Below are 21,322 nucleotides of genomic sequence, written 5' to 3'. Positions count from 1 at the left end.
TTTCATTCAGCCCTCCTAGGCTAAATGAGAAAAAACTACTATTGTGTAGTAGGCTTTACACCCCTTCATGACCAGGCCATTATTTGCGATATGGCACTGCATTACTTTAACTGACAATTGCGCGGTCATGCAACACTGTAATCCAAAAAGACAAAATGTAGGTGTTGCTTAGGTAGAGAGGAAAAAGTCCAACTAGACCGCTTTAAGTGCAGGCAGGTACAGGTACAGGGAGCTCATCCTAGCTCCAAGTTGCAGCAATGTCAAAGGAAACGTTCCATAAGCTGTACATCATGAAGCAGACCCATGTGCATGAAGTAAGATGAAAAGCAGCCCCAGCCCAGTCTCCAGCCAGGCCACGCCCCCAATGCATTTTGCTCCACTCATGGGAGCTCTGAGCATAAGGGGGTGTTTATAAAAGCATTGTTGGCTGTCATGTGATAGAAATGGATGCAAAAAATGTAAGAGAAAAAAAAAATGTGAGTGCACCTGCGTGTGTCAGCCTAGTGGGTATAGTTAAAAACAATGAATGTGTATGCTCTAGAACAGAATCAAAATAAATAAAAAGACAAGACACGCCAAACCATAGAAAAAATGGGAGCTCATTAGCGATCGGTTTGTTGACACCAAATTCAATGTATGTAATTTCTTCCCAAAAATAGAGTTTTTGTTTGGGTTTTTAATTTTTTGCAATTTACATTTTAAAAAAGACCAACAATTTTGAAAAATAAAATATTTTTTACTTATATCCCAATAAGTGTATATGGATTGGTTTGTGCAAAAGTTATAGCGCCTACAAACTATGGTATATATACTGGAATTTTTTTATATACTAGCAATGGTCGGCCATCAGCGACTTATAGCGGGACTACGATATTGCGACGGACAATCTGAAACACAAGATATGGTAATAACATGCATTGTCACGGTACTAATGATGCTGGCTGGGAGGGGGTTAAACATCAAGGGCGATCAAAGGGTTATATTTGTGTCTAACCAGTGTTTAGATATACCGTGTGCTGTTTTCACTAAGGGATGTGATGGATTTTCTTTCCCTGCTTTACAGGGAAAGAAAATCCATCACATCCCAACTGTCAGTATGGAGGTCTGCATTGTTTACATATGCAGAGCTCCGTCCAGTCTCTCTCTGTCCAGTGTAAATAATAAGTGTTTATTTACTGTCTTTTTTTTAGAATCAGTAACCAGGGGTAACTATGTACTCCTTATTCATTTTACATAGGGGGAAGAAGATCTTATTTAAAAGGTTAAAATGTTTTTTTTTAGATTTTAACAAGTCCTGTCCTGCCAGGCTGCATACTTGGGTAAAGGATATAGATCTTTGGGGAAACCCATGTTTTTTTTTTAGTTTATTTTTGCATGGGATTATACAGACTCAAGTTGGGGGATTTTTGGGTGTTTTTTTGTGAGTGTGGTTCCCCCTTAACATCTATAGAAGACCCTCATCTAGGTAATAATGAAGGTAATTCTCAGCCACTTTGTTGACAAGCAGCTGTAATTTACCAGAAATGTAATAAAATGTAATGTTTCCCAACAAACGCGTTCCGGTTTTGAACGGCCCGTCTGGTTATTTAGACATGTATATCTTTTGTGGCCCCAGATGAGCTCCCAGCGCCACAAAAGATGTATATGCCTTGGAACGAGACAGGGAGGAGGCGGATGAGCGCCGCGGCTGTACACACACAAGAGAATTTCCTGTTTACGGGCGGCCTCTGTAATAGGAAGTCCCACCCTGCCTTTGGACGACTGTTCTGTCCATCAAAGGAGGCGGGACTTTCTATTAAAGAGGCCGCTGTGTAAACAGGAGATTCTCCTGTAAATAGATTTTTGGCACTTGTAAGTGCATTCCTGGCAAATAGCGTGTGCATTCCTGGCAAATCGTGCTGCATTCCTGGCAATGGTAAGTGCAATTCTAGCAATGGTGAGAGAATTCCTGGCAATGGTGGGTGCATTCCTGGCAATGGTGGGTGCATTTCTGGCAATGGTGAGTGCATTCCTGGCAATGGTGGGTGCATTCCTGGCAATGGTGGGTGCATTTCTGGCAATGGTGGGGCTACATTCATGGCAATGGTGGGTCTGCAGATGGGCACTGACCCTTATTTTGTTTCACAGTTCTTTAATACATTTTTTTTTTAAATTCCTGAAACTTCGCTCTTAAAGAGAAGGCCTGTGTTATTTGCCAATAAATACGGTATATCCAAATAATACGCCCAAGCTCATCTCTTTACTCACACACAGCCACAAAGGCAAGATAATTCTTGTTGGGCAGTGTATTAGTGTTTGGAGGAACACACTAATGCCGCGTACACACGATCGGTCAAACCGATGAGAACGGTCTGATGGACCGTTTTCATCGGACCAAACCGATCGTGTTTTAAATTTAACCAATCATGCAAACAATGTAAATTCAATATAAAAAAACGCAAAGAATTTACTTCTTTTTCCACTAAGAAGTCCTATACTATAAAAAATTTGATCACATGCAACACTGAGGGTGTCGTTTATATGTTAGAATGCGACTGCGGCCTACAATACATAGGCCGCACCTCAAGGTCATTGGCGGTGAGAGTAGGCGAGCATGTGAACAATATAAAAAATGTCTTTCGTTATCACAGTGTCTCAAGACATTTTAAGCAATACCATAACAAGAATCCCAAATGTTTAAAATTTTGGGGTCTGGAGAAGGTAAATAGACACTGGAGGGGAGGTAATTACACACGCCACATCAGCCAGAGAGAATCCTTTTGGATATTTGAGGCAAAGGTTCTCACCCCTGAAGGGTTAAATGTGGACTTCGATTTGAATTGTTTCATATCAAATAAATAGCAACTTTGTTTTTAAATATTAATATTAATTTTAACTGGGGATTTTATATTGATAATGTAATAATAAAATGGTTTATATGTTTTTAATTGAAAAGTTTTTAGATTATTATGCAGTATCATGTAAAGATTTATTATGTTACTATAGAAAAATATAGATTTTACAGCAATGTTTGTACATGGACAGCTTTGAGCGATTTGATTAATTTTATTATTATTTTAAAATTAACATTCGGATGCAATTTTCTAAATTGTCCACAAGATGGCGATATTCTAGTTCTATACCATGTGTGTGTGAACAATAAAGTTGCACACATTTGAACAGTATGCTGGATGGTCTGACGTTGTTTGCATCATTTCCTGAACAATCAGCTGTTCAGGATTCGTCGTCAGGCCCCACACACCATTCTGATGTTTGTCCCTATGACAATGAGCAGCTATTTAAAGACAGGAAAGCGACGCAACAGGCCCCGCCCCGCTGAGGAAGTTGATATAACGTAACGCGTCCGGTGGTTTAGGAGCCTGAAACATCACGTCGCTCATCTGCTGTTCATTCCTAAAGATTGTTACTTCATGCCGTTTTTTGTCTGGCCAAATGTGAGTAGCCTGACTTTTGCTTCTTTTAAAGAATAAATCCACACATTGCAACAGTGAGCACTTAGTATGTGATTATCTCTTTACATGCACCTGTCCTTTGCGGTTTGGTTGTCTTATGAGGATCTAATACATCAGCCTGGTTCCTGTTCATGACCTGCCTATTTGATTTGCTTTATTGACCATCTGTTAACTCAGTGGTCCATATATGAAGGTGAGAGTAGCCATCTACAACGGTGGAGGGATCACTTCAAAATTTTGGTGGATTGTCACGTGGTGGAGATTTATTTTCGTTTAATTCACTCATCTTCTGACACTTATGGACTTTTGGACTGTTTGTTTGAATTGTATTTAATTTTTTATATATATATATATATATATATATATATATATATATATATATATATATATATATATATATATATATATATATATATATATTATATATTTTTTTTTTTTTTTCTGCATATTCATATTCACACTTATGGTATTGGTGTTTGAGTATACCAGTATCATTTATATATTTGAGTTTTGCGCTGCACTTTTTCTATTTTATTTTTTAAATTTAACCGATGGATACCTAACCGATAGAAAAAAAATGATCGTTTGTAGGCACGTCCATTTTAATGGTTCAAAGAATGTCAGGCAAAATGGTCGGCCCTCATGCATATTCACTTCATCAAATCTGGCCCTCTTTGAAAAAAGTTTGGACACCCCTGGCTTAAAGGAACCTATTTAGAAAATACAAAACAAACCTTTACAACCCCTTTAAGGGACAGTTTTTACTATAGTCAGCCTAATGATATTTTTGATTATTTTTGTAGTTCACTGCACGATGTACATACATTAATATTCTTTCACTGTCTTAGACATTTGTAACCAGAATGGAACATTTTCTGTCTTTACTGTTTAAGTGGCACTTATACATCACACTCTCCTGGTGGCAATGATCAACAAGACAAGAAGAGAGGGTGCATTTCCTCAATTGGATACACAGTCAATAAAACTTAGGTAGGGGTTTTGTCACTTCCCCATTGTATAAAAAGATAAACATTTATGATTTAAAGCTAAAATTGATAAGTCATACAAGAGCAATTACTGAAGGTATGCATTCAATTAAAAAATTATTTTTTAAATACACCTGTACGTGATACAAGGAATCAACCAAATGATCAGATAGATAGCTTTTACTTTAACATTACCAAACAGGTTCAGAGTAACAATGGCAATAGGGTATAAAAGTCAAAAGGGTGAGCATACAGTTCAGTACAATATTGAACAGATTGGAAAGCTGTACAAATAGGAGCTGATAAGATCAATATCCCTTCCACTCAATAAGGACACTAGGTGGAAGTACAGCTCAATTTCTTTAAGGTCAGCCATACACGGTTTGAATCTCATCTGGTTCAGCAGGAAGTGTCCGAGATTTTAATCATTAACCACTTAACCCCCGGACCATATTGCTGGTCAAAGACCAGAGCACTTTTGCGATTCGGCACTGCGTCGCTTTAACTGACAATTTACTTTTTGCTACAATAAATATCCCCCAAAAATATATAAAAAAACATTTTTTTCCTCAGTTTAGGCCGATACGTATTCTTCTACATAAAATCGCAATAAACGTTTATTGACGTATAAACGTTTGCGCAAAAGTTATAGCGTTTGCAAAATAGGGGGTAGTTTATGGCATTTTTATTAATATATTTTTTTTACTAGTAATGGCGGCGATCAGCGATTTTGTTTTCGGTACTGCGACATTATGGCGGACACTTCGGACACTTTTAAAAATTTTTTGGGACCATTGGCATTTTTATAGCAATCAGTGCTATAAAAATGCATTGGATTACTAAAAAAATGCCACTGGCAGGGAAGGGGTTAACACCAGGGGGCGGGAAAGGGGTTAAGTGTGTTCTAACTGTAGGGGGGGTGGACTCACTAGGGGAAATGACTGATCGCTGTTCATACATTGTATGAACAGACGGTAAGGCATTTCTCCCCCTGACATGACCGGGAGCTGTGTGTTTACACACACAGCTCCCGGTCCTCGCTCTGTAACGAGTGATCGCGGGCGATCGCCGGGCACGCGCGTCAGGATCAGAGACGAGCGGGGGGTGTTACCTCATGTTCCTCCGCCGTCTAGGGGTATTTGGTGAAAGTTGTAGTAACAGAATGTCTTTTTCTGTGCTCTTTATTACCCAGCCAGGTAAAAACAATAAAACTTGGTGAAGAATAGAGGTTTAGCGAAAATGGAGATAGCAGATGATAAACGGTTTTCAAAATCTTTTACAAATAAATATCTGAAAAGTGTGGCGTGCATTTGTTTTCAGCCCCCTTTACTCTGATGCCTCTAACTAAAATCTAGTGGAGCCAATTGTCTTCAGAAGTCAGAACTAATTAGTAAATAGAGTCCACCTGTGTGTAATTTAAGCTCAGTATATTTACAGCTGTTCTGTGAAGCCCTCAGAGGTTTGTTAGAGAACCTTTAAAAACAAACAGCATCATGAAGGCCAAGGAACACACCAGACAGGTCAGGGATAAAGTTGTGGAGAAGTTTAAAGCAGGGTTAGGTTATAAAAAACATCCCAAGTTTTGAACATCTCATTGAGCACTGTTCAATCCACCATCCAAAAAACGGAAAGAGTATGGCAGTACTGCAAGCCTACAAAGATATGGCTGTCCACCTAAAGGAGAGCATTAAATCAGAAAAGCAGCCAAGGGGCCCATGGTAACTCTGGAGGAGCTGCAGAGATCCACATCTCAGGTGGGAGAATCTGTCCACAGGACAACTTTTAGTCGTGTGCACCACAAATCTGGCCTTTATGGAAAAGTGGCAAGAACAAAACAATTATTGAAAGAACGCTATATGAAGTTCCATTTTCAGTTCACGAGAAGCCATGTGGGAGACACAGCAAACATGCTCTGGTAAACTTTTTGGTCTAACAGTAAAATGCTATGTGTGACGAAGAAGTATCACTGCACATCAGCCTGAACACACCATCCCCACTGTGAAACATGATGGTGGCAGCATCTTATGTTCGGAATGCTTTTCTTCAGCAGCTCCTGTGCCACTGGTCAGGACACCTCTGTGTGTCGTGAAGAGGGTCCTTCTACACCCGAGCTCCCAGACCCAAGTTAACCCCCCAGACTAGGGGGTTACCCTAAAGGGTCCCCCTACAGCCTCCTAACACTCCATCTCCATCTTGCACCCAAACTATATTGCCCCAGCTGGGTTGATCCAGAGTATATGAGGAGACCTGCCCCCTGCCAACCCATTTGTTTGGTCAGGGCCCTCATGAATGTTCCAGGCAGCTCCTCTTAACCTCCACTCCTATTCTTCTGGAAGTTTCCAGCAAGTTCCAGAAGTTGGAGAGGTCTCGGAAGTGCTGCCTGTGAGTCATCCAGCCCTCCCTGAGTCACTCACCCTGACCCAGAAAAAAAACACAGGCCTGGCTGCCAGAGAAGCCTAAACAATTTTTCTACACTAACAAACCCCTATTCTAGCACACTAGATGGTGCTACAAGTAAAGAGTAAATATAAAGGTTAAAAGAAAAGTCAAAGTGCTTTTTAAAGAGCAATCAGTAAACAATAAATACTTTCTGAAACCTTTTTCTACAGTAAATCTTAGTTATTACATTACAATATTTATTGTTCCTCCATATCAACTAATGGGGCCCCTTCGGAGTAAGACCGCGCTATATTAAGATACCTCTCAACTCAACTCAACTCATGATGCCATTGGTCGTTAGGATGCCATCAGCTAGAAGGCTGTAATCAGGCCTGGGCTGGCACAAAAAATAGGCCCGGGCATTTTGGAATGAGCAGCCCATGACATCTTAACCGGCTCCTTCTCCACTTTTCATCCTGAGGGATCCCCCGGGAGAGGGGAGGGGGAAACCCTGCAAAGGTGCAGGGGGCAAGGGGACAGGGAAAGCAGGGGGGGCAGAGAGCACCGGGAAGAACCTTGAGAACATGGGGTGGGGTGAGAGCACGGGGGAGAGGCAGAGAACACAGGGAGGAAGAGGAGAGCACAAGGGGGCTGGAGAGCATGGGGGCCTGGAGAGCACAGGGAGTGGGGGGCAGCAGAGAGCACGGGAGGAGGTGGAGAGCACAGGGGGTAGGTGAAGATCAATGGGGGGCTGGAGAGTACTGGGGGAGAGGCGTAGGGCACAGGGGGGCAACGTAGAGCATGGGAGGAGGTGGAGAGCACTGGGGGGCTAGAGAGCACTGGGGGAGAGGCAGAGGGTACAGGGGGCAGCATAGAGCATGGGGGAGGTGGAGAGCACAGGGGGGGCTTGAGAGCACAGGGGGGGCTAAAAAGCACTGGGGGAGAGGCAGAGGGCACAGGGGGCAGCGTAGAGCATGGGGGAGGTGGAGAGCACTGGGGGGGCTGGAAAGCACTGGGGGGGGCTGGAGAGAATTAGGGGGAATTGAAAAGAGCACAGGGGGAGGTGGAGAGCACAGGGGGAGAGGCAGAGGGCACAGGGGGCAGTGTAGAGCATGGGGGAGGTGGAGAGCACAGGGGGCAGTGAAAAGCACAAGGGGAGAGGCGGAGGGCACAGGGGGGGGGGCAGCGTAGAGCATTGGGAAGGTGGAGAGCACAGGGGGAGAGATGGAGGGCACAGGGGGGCAGCGTAGAGCATGTGGGAGGTGGAAAGCACTGGGCTGGGGTGTTAAAGAGCACTGGGGGGCTGGAGAGCACAGGGGAGGCTAGAGAGCACAGGGGAGGCTAGAGAGCACAGGGGAGGCTAGAGAGCACAGGGGAGGCTAGAGGGCACTGGGGGGCTAGAAAGCACTGGGGGAGAGGCAGAGGGCACAGGGGGGGCAGCGTAGAGCATTGGGAAGGTGGAGAGCACAGGGGGAAAGATGGAGGTCATAGGGCGCAGCCTAGAGCATGGGGGGAGGTGGAGAGCACAGGAGGGAGGTGGAGAGAAGAGGGGGGCTGGAGAGCACTGGGGGGGATAGAGAGCACTGGGGGGGCTGTAGAGAATTAGGGGGAATTGAAAAGAGCACAGGGGGAGGTGGAGAGCACAGGAGGAGAGGCGGAGGGCACAGGGGGCAGCGTAGAGCATGGGGGGAGGTGGAGAGCACAGGAGGGAGGTGGAGAGAAGAGGGGGGCTGGAGAGCACTGGTGGGGATAGAGAGCACTGGGGGGGCTGGAGAGCACTGGGGGGGGCTGGAGAGAATTAGGGGGAATTAAAAAGAGCACAAGGGGAGGTGGAGAGCACAGGGGGAGAGGCAGAGGGTACAGGGGGCAGTGTAGAGCATAGGGGAGGTAGAGAGCACAGGGGGCAGTGAAAAGCACAGGGCGAGAGGCGGAGGGCACAGGGGGGGCAGCGTAGAGCATTGGGAAGGTGGAGAGCACAGGGAGAGAGATGGAGGAGGGGGGATTCTGTAGAGAATTAGGGGGAATTGAAAAGAGCACAGGGGGAGGTGGAGAGCACAGGGGGAGAGGTGGACGGCACAGGGGGCAGCATAGAGCATGGGGGGAGGTGGAGAGCACAGGGGGAGAGGTGGAGGGAACAGGGGGCAGCGTAGAGCATGGGGGGAGGTGGAGAGCACTGGGGGGGCTGGAAAGCACTGGGGGGGGCTGGAGAGAATTAGGGGAATTGAAAAGAGCACAGGGGGAGGTGGAGAGCACAGGGGGAGAGGCAGAGGGCACAGGGGGCAGTGTAGAGCATGGGGGAGGTGGAGAGCACAGGGGGCAGTGAAAAGCACAGGGGGAGAGGCAGAGGGCACAGGGGGGCAGCGTAGAGCATTGGGAAGGTGGAGAGCACAGGGGGAGAGACAGAGGGCACAGGGGGGCAGCGTAGAGCATGTGGGAGGTGGAAAGCACTGGGCTGGGGTGTTAAAGAGCACTGGGGGGCTGGAGAGCACAGGGGAGGCAGAGAGCACAGGGGAGGCTAGAGGGCACTGGGGGGCTAGAAAGCACTGGGGGAGAGGCAGAGGGCACAGGGGGGGGGGGCAGCGTAGAGCATTGGGAAGGTGGAGAGCACAGGGGGAAAGATGGAGGTCATAAGGGGCAGCCTAGAGCATGGGGGGAGGTGGAGAGCACAGGAGGTAGGTGGAGAGAAGAGGGGGGCTGGAGAGCACTGGGGGGGGATAGAGAGCACTGGGGGGCTGTAGAGAATTAGGGGGAATTGAAAAGAGCACAGGGGGAGGTGGAGAGCACAGGGGGAGAGGCGGAGGCCACAGGGGGCAGCGTAGAGCATGGGGGGAGGTGGAGAGCACAGGAGGGAGGTGGAGAGAAGAAGGGGGCTGGAGAGCACTGGGGGGGATAGAGAGCACTGGGGGGCTGGAGAGCACTGGGGGGGCTGGAGAGAATTAGGGGGAATTGAAAAGAGCACAGGGGGAGGTGGAGAGCACAGGGGGAGAGGCAGAGGGTACAGGGGGCAGTGTAGAGCATGGGGGAGGTAGAGAGCACAGGGGGCAGTGAAAAGCACAGGGCGAGAGGCGGAGGGCACAGGGGGGGCAGCGTAGAGCATTGGGAAGGTGGAGAGCACAGGAAGAAAAATGGAGGAGGGGGGATTCTGTAGAGAATTAGGGGGAATTGAAAAGAGCACAGGGGGAGGTGGAGAGCACAGGGGGAGAGGGGGAGGGCACAGGGGGCAGCGTAGAGCATGGGGGGAGGTGGAGAGCACATGGGGAGAGGCGGAGGGCACAGGGGGCAGCGTAGAGCATGGGGGGAGGTGGAGAGCACATGGGGAGAGACGGAGGGCACAGGGGGGAGCGTAGGGCATGGGGGAGGTGGAGAGCACAGGGGGAGAGATAAAGGGCACAGGGAGAGAGATGGAGGGCACAGGGGGGCAGCATAGAGCATGGGGGGAGGTGGAGAACACAGGACGGAGGTGGAGAGAATGTGAGGCTGAAGAGCACTGGGGGGGGGGCTAGAGAGCACTGGAGGTGTTGGAGAGCATTGGGGGGAGGTGAAGAGCACAGGGGGAAGTGTAGAGCATAGGGAGAGGAGGAGAGGCAGAGGGCACAGGGGGAGGTGAAGAACACAGGAGGGAGGTGGAGAGCACTGGGGGGGCTAGAGAGCACTGTGGGGGTAGAGACTAGAGAGCACTGGGGGGGGGTAGAGACTAGAGAGCACTGGGGGGGCAGCAGAGATAAGCAGGATAGGTGGAGCGGTGGGGTGGCTGCATATAGAAGAATCATTCTCTCCATCTTCTTCCCGCAGTACCTGAATGCCTGCAAGAGGGAGAGGAGCAGAAGCAAGCATTCAGAAACCGCGGGGGGACGATGGAGAGAATTATTCTTCTATATGCAGCCACCGCTCCTCCTATTCAGGTTACAGGGGCCGCACTTATGTTTTTGCTGAGAGATCCCATAGGCAGAACACAGGCTGTAGCAGGCTCCTCTCCCTTCCTGGTCACGCCCCCCAGCACCAACGGCTGAACTTCATTGGCGGCCGTGGAGCGGTGTCTCCTCTAGTCCCTCCCCCTTCAGGAGCTGCTGATGCCGAGGCTGAACTGGCAGCCGGGCGGCCGCAGAAAGGTCGGAGGACCGGCGCGGGCTTAAAGAGCAGCCTGCCTTGGCCCCGCAAGTCAGAACAGTGGCCCGGCGGCCGCGGCCCACCGGGCAAATGCCCGGTTTGCCCTATGGCCAATCCGGGCCTGGCTGTAATGGTGCACAATGTCAACCTGTGGCTTTGTGTAACTAAAAGGCAGGCTTCATCCACACGCCGGCTTGTATACAATTTTTTGGGCAATATTTAGGCATTTTGCCAAGGTACTTCTGAAGAAACCTCAAGTCACCCTGGTTGAAAAAGGTGGCCTTAGACAGACACCAGGACCCTACATGCACCCTTTCAGTAACTTCAGATCAGGCTTTGAGCAGTTGAAACAACTTTACTGAACTTTTGGCAGAACATGTGTAACATGTGGTAACGTTGTTTCCCTAACTAAACCTAACTATGGCTGTCCCAGGTTACCTGCACAGAAGAAAGTCTTTAAAGGTAAAGTCCAAACTTGGTGGTGCTCTAGTAGAGAAGTCCATGTTGCAGGGTTCTTCCAGCGATTCGCGTTCCATGCAGGCCTAAGGCCGCGTACACACGATAATTTTTCGGCATTAAAAAAACAACAATTTTTTTTTTGGACATGCTGCATTTTTTAACGACGTTTTAAACTATGTAGTTTTTTGTGTTGTAAAAAATTATCGTGTGTGGGCTAAAACGACGTTAAAAACCTGTGCATGCTCAGAAGCAAGTTATGAGATGGGAGCGCTCGTTCTGGTAAAACTACTGTTCGTAATGGAGTAAGCACATTCATCACGCTGTATCAGACAGAAAAGCGTGAATCGTTTTTTACAGGAAATCAGCTAAAGCAGCCCCAAGGGTGGCGTCATCCGCATGGAACTTACCCGTTATAGTGCCGTCGTACGTGGTGTACGTCACCACGCTTCGCTAGAGCATTTTTTAAAAACGATCGTGTGTGGGCAAAAAATATGTGTGGGGAAAAAATATGTTTTTTCGAAAAGCCGAAAAACTTCGAAAAATTATTGTGTGTACGTGGCAATAGTCCCAGCAAGTCTTTAGCATAGATTCCCAATGCATTTCTGATTTATAGTGTTTGTGAACACTTTGGCCCTTGTTGGCACCTCCACCAGTGAACCCAAGACAGAGTGACTTTTAAACATCAGGTCAGAGAGTTGGGCATGGCATATCTATGATCATACTGATTCTGAAATAAATGCAATAAATTTGATCACAGTAAGCTTTTATTTTTATTACCTATCATTAAATTCAAAAGCAACATCTCAGTGGGCCAAAAGCTTATCATCAGAGTCCATGGAAATGTTTGATCAGCAACCATTCCTCCCGCTAATAAAATAAATGCATGTTTTTTTTTAGTAACATGTACCCTATAAAAAGCTTGCAAACATATTTTTTCTCATGTTAGATTTATTTCATTCTTCAGTTTAAATGACTCCAGACTGGGGGAAGGTAAACAGCAACTGCATGTCATATTTGATAAAACTGAAGATGCCTGTAGGAAGGGGGTGGTGGTGGTGGTTAGCAGGTGACTCTTCCTCTATGCTCCTCATTGGGCACCAAATTTGAGTTACATGAGAGAACTAAACCCCCCGGGGTGGGTTCTTTGGGCTGTGCCAGGTGATGCGTGGATGATCCTGCCTGGTTCTGTCCTCCCCCTGTACATAGTTACATAGTTACATAGTTACATAGTTAGTCAGGTTGAAAAAAGACACAAGTCCATCCAGTTCAACCACAAAAAAACAAAACAAAATACACAGTAAAATCCTATACACCCAACTCCATACCCACAGTTGATCCAGAGGAAGGCAAAAAACCCCAGCGGAGCATGATCCAATTTGCTACAGCAGGGGAAAAAATTCCTTCCTGATCCCCCGAGAGGCAATCGGATTTACCCTGGATCAACTATACCTACAAATCTTAGTACTCAGTTATATTCTGCACATTTAGGAAAGAATCCAGACCTTTTTTAAATCTACTGAGCTGGCCAGAACCACCTCTGGAGGGAGTCTGTTCCACATTTTCACAGCTCTTACTGTGAAAAAACCTTTCCGTATTTGGAGGTGAAATCTCTTTTCCTCTAGACGTAAAGAGTGCCCCCTTGTCCTCAGTGATGACCGTAAAGTGAATAACTCAACACCAAGTTCACTGTATGGACCTCTTATATATTTGTACATGTTGATCATATCCCCCCTTATTCTCCTCTTCTCAAGAGTGAATAAATTTAGTTCCTCTAATCTTTCCTCATAGCTGAGCTCCTCCATGCCTCTTATCAGTTTGGTTGCTCTTCTCTGCACTTTCTCCAGTTCTCCTATATCCTTTTTGAGAACTGGTGCCCAAAACTGAACTGCATATTCCAGATGAGGTCTTACTAATGATTTGTACAGGGGCAAAATTAATCTAATAATCTAATCTAATAAAAAATCTCTGTCTCTGGAGTCCATACCTCTCTTAATACAAGAAAGGACTTTGCTCGCTTTGGAAACCGCAGCTTGGCATTGCATGCCATTATTGAGCTTATGATCAACTAAAACCCCCAGATCCTTCTCCACTACAGATCCCCCCAGTTGTACACCCCCTAGTATGTATGATGCATGCATATTCTTAGCCCCCAAGTGCATAACTTTACATTTATCTACATTAAACCTCATCTGCCACTTAGTCGCCCAATCAGACAGAGCATTGAGGTCGGCTTGTAAATTGGAGACATCCTGTAAGGACGTTATTCCACTGCATAGCTTGGTGTCATCTGCAAAGACAGAAATGTTACTTTTGATCTCAGACCCAATATCATTTATAAATATATTGAAAAGTAAGGGTCCCAGCACTGAACCTTGGGGTACACCACTGATAACATTGGACCATTCAGAGTAAGAATCATTAACCACGACTCTCTGAATTCTGTCTTTCAGCCAGTTTTCTATCCATTTACAAACTGATATATCCAATCCTGTAGACCTTGCCTTACACATGAGCCGTGTGTGCGGAACTGTATCGAACGCTTTTGCAAAATCCAAATATATCACGTCCACAGCCACGCCTCTGTCCAGGGTTTTACTTACCTCTTCATAAAAAGAAGTTTGTCTGACAACTTCTGTCTTTCATGAATCCATGTTGTCTGCTGCTTAAATAGTTTTTTTCCAGCAAGAACTCATCCATGTGGTCTTTTATTAAACGTTCCAGTATCTTCCCAACTATAGAAGTTAAACTAACAGGTCTATAGTTACTTGGTAAAGACTTTGTTCCCTTTTTAAATATGGGCACCACATTGGCCCTGCGCCAATCCAGTGGTACTATTCCTGTCTTTAATGAGTCCCTAAATATTAGATACAGTGGCTTTGAAATGACAGAGCTCAACTCACCTAGGATCCGTGGATGGATGCCATCAGGTCCAGGTGCTTTATCCACCTTTATTCTGTCTAAATATTTCTGGACCATATCACTTTTGAGCCATTGTGGATTTGGGGTTGTGTCACTCCCACCCCCATTTTGGACATGAGCTCCCCCATGCTCCATTGTATACACAGAGCTGAAGAAAACATTTAATAAATTTGCCTTCTCTTTGTCCCCAGTCACCCACTCTAGATTATTTTGTAAGGGGCCTACATGCTCAGACTTCACCTTTTTACTATTAATATATTTAAAGAATTTTTTGGGGTTTGTCCTACTATCTTTTGCAATCTGTCGTTCGTTTTGAATTTTTGCATCCTTGATTTCCTTTTTGCATATCCTGTTATATTCTTTGTAACATTTAAACAACACTAGTGTTCCTTCATTTTTATATTTTTTAAAAGCTACTTTCTTATTGTTTATAGCTTTTTTAACTTTGACCGTGAGCCACATAGGTTTTATTTTTAGCCTTTTAAACTTATTGCCCATGGGAACATACTTTGCAGTGAGGTTCCACACAGTCTTTTTGAAGAATTCCCATTTCTGTTCTGTGTTCATCTGTGCCAATAGTCCCTCCCAGTCCAAGTCCTGGAGAGCAGCCCTCATCCTTGGAAAATTTGCTCTCTTAAAATTTAGTGTTTTAAAGTGACCATGGTTTATCATGGCTGCTGAGCCCTGACACCGTGGTTGGTTTACGTGCCTCTGTCATCCACAGCTCTCCTTTCTGCTCTCCCTCCCTGCCTGCAAGCTCAAGACATTGCCCGCCCATCCTGCTGCTATAAAAACTATAATATATTCATCCCATCCCCTCTGTTATGTAACAATATGTACCTCAGTGTCTGATCTATATAAAAAAAGAGGCTCATATGTACCTTATATCAGAGTGTCTTCGGGCACTCGCATGACTGCTCAGCTCTCTCCTCTCTCCTCCCTTCCTCCCCGGCTGACATCAGCCAGAGTGCTCTGCCCCATCCCGCTTTAGATGTCAGCCTGAGAGAGGAGACAGCCGAGGAGACAAGTTAGTACCAGGAGATGCCCTGATATAAGGTGCAAATTGTAATTTTTTTTATATCGATCAGAGACTGGGACACACATTATATGAGATGAATAGATTATAGTGGCTTAACAACCAATGTGTGTCAGTGTAGTCTCTTCACTAAGCGATAAATACTGCATGAATCAATGCATAAAAATAAATCACTAAAAAATATGCATACATTTTACTTTTATATTACTGGCCTGTGCAGAGTTTCCCTCATTGTTATTTTCTAAAATGTTAAAGTGGTGGTAAAGGCAGAAGGTTTTTCTATGCATTCTATGCATTAAGATAAAAAAAAAAACTTCTGTGTGTAGCAGCCCCCCTCAGGCCCCCTAATACTTACCTGAGCCCCATCTCTGTCAAGTGATGTCCACGAGTGCTTCAGCCACCCGGCACTCTCCCTCCTGATAGGCTGAGACACAGCAAGAGCGCCATTGGCTCCCACTGCTGTCAACCAAAGTAAGTTAGCCAACGAAGAGAGAGAGCGATGGGGCCTAACCGTCTGAATGGACACAGGAATTTGTGTTTCTGCCCTGGTCCCCCATTGCAAGCAGCTTGCTGTGGAGGCGCTCGAAAAGAGGGAGGACCAAGAAGTGGAGGATCTGGGCTGCTCTGTGCAAAACCACTACACAGAGCAGGTAAGTATAAAATGTTTGTTATTTTAGAAGAAAAAAAAGTTGAGACTTTAGAATCGACTTATGGACTGCCTCACATATGAGTACAGTGGCAGAGTGCCTTTCCTGTACCAACACTTCTGGGTAGGGTGCAGGGTGTGGACTGGCCATTGGGACTACAGGGAGTTTCCCGGTGGGCCGATGGCTCAGTGGGCTGGCTTCAGTGACAGCGGACTGCCGCCCCCCTCTACTCCTCTGTCTCTCCCTCCCCGCAGCGCTCACCTGGGGGGAACAAAGAAGCAGGGGGAGGACCAGAGGAGCATGGGGAACGACAGAGGAGCATGGGGGACGACAGAGGAGCATGGGGGGAGGGGACAGACAGCTGACTCAACAGCTATGGCCTGGGAGTTTCTCACTTCTGCCTAATCTTGTCCCATAAGGGGGGGACCGAACTGATTCTATGCCCCGGGTGAAATGTCTAGCTTCCCCACTGGTACTGCCTATAAGAGTACCAGTACCAGCCGTTCTACTCTAATAAAGTAGAACGGCTAGTGGTTAGTGAAGGGGGAGAGGGGGCTTGGGTGGCCGGGGGGGGCAGGAGTTGTCTGGCCACCATGGGAGAGACCTGTCAAAGTGGGCCAGTCTCGATGAAGTCCAGGGCCAAATTTCTGTCCCAGTCCAGCCCTGGTAGGGTGTGCACTCTCTGTGTTGTGATTAGAGACAGCACAAGTGATCAGCGGGTGACAGCCAATGAATGACTGTTGGCACTGGCTGATCGACGAGGAGGAAGACAGGACAGAGCACTGTCATTATAAACAATACAAAGCTCTGTCTTGTCAGCTGAGGTGTGCAGGTTTTTGTTTCCCTGCAAAGCAGAGAATAAAAACCAACACATTCCTTAGTAAAAGCACCTCCCTCACAGTAAACACACTAAGCACTGTTATGCCGCGTACACACGACCGTTTTCCGGGTTCTAAAAAATGAATTTTTTTTAATGTCATTAAAAATGATCGTGTGTGGGCTTCAGAGCATTTTTCATGATCTAAAAAAATGAGCATTAAAAATTTCGAACATGCTCTATTTTCTCACAACGTTTTTAACATTGTCGTTTTTAAGGTTGTAAAAAACGGTCGTGTGTGGGCTTTAACGACGTGAAAAAAACGCACATGCTCAGAAGCAAGTTATGAGATGGGAGCGCTCGTTCTGGTAAAACTACCGTTCGTAATGGAGTAAGCACATTCATCACGCTGTAACAGACAGAAAAGCGTGAATCGTCTTTTACTAACACGAAATCAGCTAAAGCAGCCCAAAGGGTGGTGCCATTCGAATGGAACTTCCCCTTTTTAAGTCCGTCGTACGTGTTGTACGTCACAGCGCTTTGCTAGAGCATTTTTTTTCCACGATCGTGTGTAGGCAAGGCCGTTTTAATGATCTGTTTTTTCTAGACCCTTAAAAACTTAATTTTTTAGAACCCGAAAAACGGTTGTGTGTACGCGGCATTAGGCACACTTTTAACCCTTTGATGTTAACCGCTTCCTGGCCAGTGTCATTAGTACGGTGACATATTTTTAGCACTGATCACTGTATAAGGCCGGGTACTAACGAGCAAACATGTACGATGAAACCGGTCCGTCGGACCGTTTTCACCGTACATGTCTGCCAGAGGGCTTCTGTACGATGGCTGTACTAACCATCGTACAGAAGTCCGCGCGTAAACAATACGCGGGGCGTGTCCGCGTCGTCGCCGCGGCGATGACGCGGCAACGTGGGCGGGCCTGCCATTTAAAGGCTTCCACGCATGCGTCAAAGTCATTCGACGCATGCGAGGGACGGCGGGCGCTCGGACATGTACGGTAGGTCTGTACTGACGACCGTACATGTCCGAGCGGGCAGGATTCCAGCGGACGGTTTTAAAACACGTCCAGGAATATTTGTCTGCTGGGAAAAGGCCCGGTGGGCAAATGTTTGCTGGAATTCAGCCCGTTCGCGCCTACACACGACCGAACATGTATGCTGAAACTGGTCCGCGGACCAGTTTCAGCATACATGTTTGGTCGTGTGTACGGGGCCTTAGTGTCACTGGTAGTGTCAGTTAGTGTCAGACTGGCTGCATTACTATCACAGTCCTGCTAAATGTTGCTGATCACTGCTAGTACTAGTACTAAAAAATAAATAAATATAACCCCAGTAGTTATACATCATAGTTTGTAGACGCTATAACCTTTATGCAATCTAATCAATATACGCTTGTTGGGATTTCTTTTACCAAAAATATGTAGCAAAATACATATTGACCTAAATCTATGAAGAAATTCATTTTTTATTGGATATGTTTTATAGCAGGAAGTAAAAAAAATGTTTTCAAAATGTTTTGTATTGTTTCATTCATAGTGCAAAATATAAAAAACACAGACATGATCAAATACCACCAAAAGAAAGCTCCATTTGTGGGGGGAAAAATTCTGGAGGTCAAGTGGCTAATACTTTATCTTTTTCCTTTCACTTCACAATTATGTGCCACTTTGTGTTTGTCTATCACATAAAAATCCATTTACGTTTTTGGTTTAAGTTTTCGTGAAAAAAATAGAGCATGTTCGGAAATTTAATGGCCATTTTTTAGATCGTGAAAAATGCTTTGAAGCCCACACACGGTTGTTTTAATGACATTAAAAAAAACGTCATTTTTTAGAACTCGAAAAACGGTCGTGTGTACGCGGCATAACAGTGCTTAGTGTGTAACATGACAACATTTGGAAAATTTTAAGGGGAATGAATACTTTTTCAAGGCACTGTACATTTAAATTTATATTAACATCTACCCCCAAATGAAAGCTCAGTATGTCGTTGGAAAAAAAACAGGTATAATTCACCTGGATATATTACATAGTTGCAATGATATCTACTGTATAGTTTTACTGACCCATGTCCAAGTTTCAAAACTGGTTTCAGGAGTTACATTTTTTTTCCCTAAATAGCTTCCTTTACCTTAGTGCAGTCCTCCTTCACTTACCTCATCCTTCAATTTTGCTTTTAAATGTCCTTATTTCTTCTGAGAAATCCTCACTTCCTGTTCTTCTGTCTGTAACTACACACAGTAATGCAGGGCTTTCTCCCTGGTGTGGAGTGTCGTGTTCGCCCCCTCCCTTGGACAACAGGAGAGTCAGGATGCTCTCTACGTTGCAGATAGAGAAAGGAGCTGTGTGTTAGTGGGCGTCCTGTCTCTCCTGTTGTCCAAGGGAGGGGGCGAGCATGACACTCCACACCAGGGAGAAAGTCTCACATTACTGTGTGGAGTCATAGACAGAAGAACAGGAAGTGAGGATTTCTCAGAAGAAATAAGGACATTTAAAAGCAAAATTGAAGGATGAGGTAAGTGAAGGAGGATTGCACTAAGGTAAAGGAAGCTATTTAGGAAAAAATTGTACCTTTACAACCCCTTTAATATTTCTTTTGCATTTGCCATGAAGGGATTCATATTGCAATATGTTAAATTACTGAGTACCTTGGACAATCCAATTGTGTGCCATCAGCTAAAGATTTCATTTTATCCTCATTTGGTAAAGTGGAAGTTCAGTCAAACACTAACTATATTTAAATCCACCCCAGTTATAAGCCTATCTACCTTGTAAAGGTAAGATCTGTGGGCCAAATCCACAGAAAAGCTGCCTAACTTAACTTTTCAGAGTTAAGTTACACGGCCGCAATTCTCCGAATTTAGGTAGCGATCCTCAAAGCACTTACACGGAAAATTGCGGCAGTGCAACTTAACTCTGTGCATCCTAAGGCGTTCCTAATTAAAATGGGCGATTGCCATTTAAATTAGGCGCGCTCCCGCGCCGGACGTACTGCGCATGCGTGTGACGTCATTTTTCCCGACGGGCAGCGCGCAAACGTAATTTACGCCGGGCTTTGTGGATTGCGACGGGACAATAAAGTTGCGACGGGTTAAAAAAAAATATGCGCCGAAAAAAAAAAATCAAAATTAAAAAAAAAACGCGGCGATCTAAAAAAAGGTATGGTTTTACATGGTGTACTAACTTTACACATTGTAAAACCAGCCCTAATTTTGCGCAAGCAAATCGTAACTTACGCAGAAAACACAAAGCTTAAAAGCTTTGTGGATCTGCTTAAGTATTCATTTGCATACGCTAGGCGGCATTTCGACTCGAAATGCCCCCAGCGGCGGATGCGGTACTGCATCTTAAGATCTGACAGTGTAAGTGTCTTACAGATGTCAGATCTTCTGCCTAACTTTGGAAAAATCCTTTTGAGGATCGTTTCCAAAGTTAGGCACAGGGATACGCAGGCTGAACAGCAGTTCCGCCTGCGTATCTCCTTTGAAGATTTGGCCCTGTATTCTTACCTACGTTGAGGGTGCTCCGGTCTGGTCACATGATCTAGTCCCACCTTCGGCTTCAGTGAAGAAGAGAGATCTCTGCCAGTAATTACAGAGCCTGGATGGTAATACCCATCATAGGCTATGGGGCGTCTGTCGTCGGCTCTCCTTAATCTATGCTGAAGCCAGCGCTGGGAGCCGATCTTGTGACTGGACCGGAGCATCCTCAGAATAGATAAGTATACATATTTTTATCTCGGTCGCAGCCTCTTGGGACATGTCACAGGTCTCAGAAGGCTGTAGGACCTTTCACAAAGAGTGGCTTGCACACGTGCAGTGGGAAGCTGCAAAGGGGTCACAGCTCACCTCCCACACTAAGATACCAGACTGGTGAGGAACTGGCCCAGGTGGAACAGGTAAGTGCCTTTTTAATAAAAGTCAGCAGCTACAGTGTGTGTAGCTGCTGACTTAAAATGTTTTGTTCCTAGAGTGAAGGACACATTCTCTAACACATGTCACCCTTAACACCCCCCCCCCCCCACACACACACACACACACACACAATCCCCCCTCCTTTCCTTGAAAGGGATCCTCTCTCTGTTATGTGACAGTGGATGAAAACAGCTCGACCATCACAGCCGTGTCATCTATTCACATGAACATGTAAATGAAAAACGACAAGTCCCATCTTCCACTGTGGCTTGTAGTTCTTAAAAGATAAGTGTTTTTCTATTTTATTTTCTTGAATTATACTTACCTAGGTGGATGCAGCATTGGTGCGAATGCTTTACCCGTCCCCTGCCACACACCATAGAATCTATCCGCAGATAAATCCCATCGAATGGGTTTCAGCGGATAGATTCTATGGTGTGTACACTCCGGCGGATATTTATCCGCGGATATTTCCGAATTCCAGCAGATAAATATTTGTCGACATGCACAGAATATCTATCCGCTGGAATCGGATCCCACGGATGGATCCGCTGTTCTGTACAGACTCACCGAATCCATCCGTCCGAAGG

Source organism: Rana temporaria, chromosome 4 (genome assembly GCF_905171775.1).
Source record: "Rana temporaria chromosome 4, aRanTem1.1, whole genome shotgun sequence".
In the NCBI taxonomy this organism is placed as follows: domain Eukaryota; kingdom Metazoa; phylum Chordata; class Amphibia; order Anura; family Ranidae; genus Rana; species Rana temporaria.
This window is presented reverse-complemented; position numbering follows the sequence as displayed.